The following is a 5,000-nucleotide window of genomic DNA, read 5'->3' as shown; positions in this document are numbered from 1 at the left end:
CTCCCGCAACATGACCTCCTGCAACGACGATACCGTCATCTATGAGACGCCAAGCCGACTAAGACAGCCATGGGCCCACAGTGCCCTTCTTTCGACCCCACCCACAAAGCCTGCATCCTCTGTCGACAACAGCACCCCAACGCCAGCGCCTCTGCCGCACGAAGTCGTGGACCGGCAATCACTCCACCTGCACCTGTTCGTGCCCCACCCCAACCGCCCAACTCGCAGCTCCAGCGGATGAACGGCGGACTTTGCTCGCACTCGCAATGTGCAATCCACCCCTATAACGTGCGTTTCATGAAGAGTTATGTCCAATATGCGACATTCCCGCTGTCCCTATACATGAGCTGCGAGCTGTACCACGTACGAGCTACAGACGCGAGCGCGTTGCTCTCTGTACGAATGCAGATGCTCAGCGGCAGCTAGGAGGCGCTCCATCCATGTCGGTACCGGTGAGCGTTGCACTCGCAGTCGCAAAAACGTACGGCAAGTATATTACTCGGAAGAGTCAATGACAGTCCAAGCCCCCCTGCGTGGGAAGAGTCTTCCTAGGCCATGACCCACCGGAAGGGCGCAGCGTCCCCCACCCCAGACATGTGACGTCACACTATCGGTATTGACGACTAGACTGATTCCTTATAATCATTTGCCATACACCGGTGGAAGCTGCCGAGACGAGTAACTACATAGCGGGCTCGCCGTGTCACTAATGTACAGAGATACAATAGTTTCGACTGGAACCGGATTAAACGTATACACGGCGCTGATTAGTAATAGATAGAGCCATCAGAATACAGATAATGTATACAACTGTCCGTATACATGCTGAAAGACTCTGCTCACAATCACACGTCAGCCAGACACTCTTATCACGCACTACTCTCTGCCTGTAACAGGCACACAGACAATATCTAAGCACCAGCATGGAACAACACCCAGTGCATCCTCTCTGCCACATTAGACAATCCACACTATCATAACCAGACCGGGAGGTCCACTCGGAAAACAGAATATCCCACCCTTCCGACAACCACCATTGCTCAGCTAAGCCACCAACACCCACACATGTCCTACACAGGGGTGCACCCAACATCACAATACTGCCTCCTGTCACACCACACAAACAATGGCACGAATGAAAGACACAGGTCTGCCACAAGCATGGAATCAGAGCGCCGCCTGTTATGAGCCAAAGGTGCACCCTGACGTGGCAAATCAGATGATGCCGCAGTCATTTACTTACGATAATCACAATCAACAAACCAGCCCCCCCCCCCCCCGAAAACACCTTTCCTTACAACAATGTGTGCCTTAACCTAACCCGTATTGTGCCTTAACCTAACCCGTATTGTGCCTTAACCTAACCCGTATTGTGCCTTAACCTAACCCATATTGCGCCTTAACCTAACCCATATTGCGCCTTAACCTAACCCATATTGCGCCTTAACCTAACCCATATTGCGCCTTAACCTAACCCATATTGTGCCTTAACCTAACCTATATTGTACCTTAACCTAACCCATATTGTACCTTAACCTAACCCATATTGTACCTTAACCTAACCTATATTGTACCTTAACCTAACCTATATTGTACCTTAACCTAACCTATATTGGGCCTTAACCTAACCTATATTGGGCCTTAACCTAACCTATATTGGGCCTTAACCTAACCTATATTGGGCCTTAACCTAACCTATATTGGGCCTTAACGTAACCCACGTTGCGCCTTAACCTAACCTATATTGTACCTTAACCTAACCCATATTGTACCTTAACCTAACCTATATTGGGCCTTAACCTAACCTATATTGGGCCTTAACCTAACCTATATTGGGCCTTAACCTAACCTATATTGGGCCTTAACGTAACCCACGTTGCGCCTTAACGTAACCCACGTTGCGCCTTAACGTAACCCACGTTGCGCCTTAACGTAACCCACGTTGCGCCTTAACGTAACCCACGTTGCGCCTTAACGTAACCCACGTTGCGCCTTAACCTAACCCATATTGCGCCTTAACCTAACCCATATTGCGCCTTAACCTAACCCATATTGCGCCTTAACCTAACCCATATTGTACCTTAACCTAACCTATATTGTACCTTAACCTAACCTATATTGTACCTTAACCTAACCTATATTGGGCCTTAACCTAACCTATATTGGGCCTTAACCTAACCTATATTGGGCCTTAACCTAACCTATATTGGGCCTTAACCTAACCTATATTGGGCCTTAACGTAACCCACGTTGCGCCTTAACGTAACCCACGTTGCGCCTTAACGTAACCCACGTTGCGCCTTAACGTAACCCACGTTGCGCCTTAACGTAACCCACGTTGCGCCTTAACGTAACCCACGTTGCGCCTTAACCTAACCCATATTGCGCCTTAACCTAACCCATATTGCGCCTTAACCTAACCCATATTGCGCCTTAACCTAACCCATATTGTGCCTTAACCTAACCTATATTGTACCTTAACCTAACCCATATTGTACCTTAACCTAACCTATATTGTACCTTAACCTAACCTATATTGTACCTTAACCTAACCTATATTGTACCTTAACCTAACCCATATTGCGCCTTAACCTAACCCATATTGCGCCTTAACCTAACCCATATTGCGCCTTAACCTAACCCATATTGCGCCTTAACCTAACCCATATTGCGCCTTAACCTAACCCATATTGCGCCTTAACCTAACCCATATTGCGCCTTAACCTAACCCATATTGCACCTTAACCTAACCCATATTGCGCCTTAACCTAACCCATATTGTACCTTAACCTAACCCATATTGTACCTTAACCTAACCTATATTGTACCTTAACCTAACCTATATTGTACCTTAACCTAACCTATATTGTACCTTAACCTAACCTATATTGGGCCTTAACCTAACCTATATTGGGCCTTAACCTAACCTATATTGGGCCTTAACCTAACCTATATTGGGCCTTAACCTAACCTATATTGGGCCTTAACGTAACCCACGTTGCGCCTTAACGTAACCCACGTTGCGCCTTAACGTAACCCACGTTGCGCCTTAACGTAACCCACGTTGCGCCTTAACGTAACCCACGTTGCGCCTTAACGTAACCCACGTTGCGCCTTAACGTAACCCACGTTGCGCCTTAACGTAACCCACGTTGCGCCTTAACCCAACACACGTTGCGCCTTAACCCAACACACGTTGGGCCTTAACCCAACACACGTTGGGCCTTAACCCAACACACGTTGGGCCTTAACCCAACACACGTTGGGCCTTAACCCAACACACGTTGGGCCTTAACCCAACACACGTTGGGCCTTAACCCAACACACGTTGGGCCTTAACCCAACACACGTTGGGCCTTAACCCAACACACGTTGGGCCTTAACCCAACACACGTTGGGCCTTAACCCAACACACGTTGGGCCTTAACCCAACACACGTTGGGCCTTAACCCAACACACGTTGGGCCTTAACCCAACACACGTTGGGCCTTAACCCAACACACGTTGGGCCTTAACCCAACACACGTTGGGCCTTAACCCAACACACGTTGGGCCTTAACCCAACACACGTTGGGCCTTAACCTGCTCTGTAATTGTCATACGACGCGTTAAATTAGTGTGGTGTTGCCTAACTGCAACCCCCGCAATATAGTTTGCTACTCGCACTGCCTGGTCCCCAGAGTATCGCTTCATGTTAAACACCTTGCAGCTATACACTGTAATGCGGATGGCAGCAGGACGTACATGCTCAATGCCCTTCGCAGTTGTTCATTGGCATTTGCATGGCGAAGCACAGCCTACGTTGTGGTACGGCGTGTGTCAACTGTCCGCTGATGTTGTACGTCCAAATCACACACTGTACTGCACATTGGTCCTCATGTACTGAATGATACATCGTGGTACATGTGTGACCGTACCACGACTGCGCCAACAACGGCGAACCATACGGTCCAAATATTGTGCACTCAGCTACGTGTCGTCTCCCTATAAGAGCTGGATTGCAGTATGGTATGCCGTGGATGGCGATCAGCATGAGCCGTCTGTTGATGTAGTGGCGCGTGTTGTCAGACGTAGTCGTCTCTTCTCACACACCGTGATAGCATGGTGCACTGCGTTCCACATCTGCGACATGCGACAGAGGCCGGTTGACAGTCGTTCGCGCAATGGACATCGCATACGTACGGGGGCCACCTTCCACGTGTTCGCGAAGCGTGCACATGTTGTTGCGTGTATGTGGGCAGACATAGTGTGTCGTGACACCTGACACAGGCATGCAACAATCGTTGAATTTGCAAATGGCGATGGACGTCTACGTTTGCTGGTGACGTTACGCAAATGAACAACTGGTAAACGGTTGTGGTGCGGTTGTTCTCGCTAGAGGTGAATCAGTGATGGCGACGATCGGTTGAGCTACCAACCGGTTGTTTCAGCGATACCCACCATGCCCACGAACGTGAATGGCATGTGGGTGTGAAGCGATACGCGGCGGTGGCTGGGTGGGACCGTCCCCGGCCGGTGAGGGGGGGCCTCCCGGCGTGCTGGCCGCGCGGTGCGTGGGCGCACGCGCTACAGCCGGCTGGTGGGGGCGGCCAGTGGCAGGCGCGCCGGCCGACGGAGGCGGCAGGCGGCGCAGCTGCGCGCCGGCGCACCCTGCACGCGGCGCCGTGCGGCCAAAGTAGGTCCTCGCGGGCCCGGTGCGAAGCGCGGTGGACATCTGCAGTGTGCTGGTCCGATTGAGGACTGTGTGCGCTGAGGATGCGCCGCCGCCCGGCGCTCGGCGCCGCGACGCCGTCTGCTGCTCGGTCGCCTCTGCGGTTCTCGCAGGTGGTTTGTATCGCAGCTGTGCGGACGTGTTGGCGCGTGCGCTGTGCTGGGAGAGTTCGCTTCGGCACCCAAGTGGGGCTTTTGTCCTTCTGTGGCGCTGGCGTTGGAGCTGCCGGCCACCGTAGGTGGCGCGTGTTGTCTCCCGCCGGCAATGCCACGACAGCACGCTCCCGGGC

Source organism: Schistocerca americana, unplaced genomic scaffold (assembly GCF_021461395.2).
Source record: "Schistocerca americana isolate TAMUIC-IGC-003095 unplaced genomic scaffold, iqSchAmer2.1 HiC_scaffold_685, whole genome shotgun sequence".
Classification (NCBI taxonomy): Eukaryota; Metazoa; Arthropoda; class Insecta; order Orthoptera; family Acrididae; genus Schistocerca; species Schistocerca americana.
The sequence above is the reverse complement of the archived record's forward strand: the minus strand, read 5'-3'. Positions refer to the sequence as shown.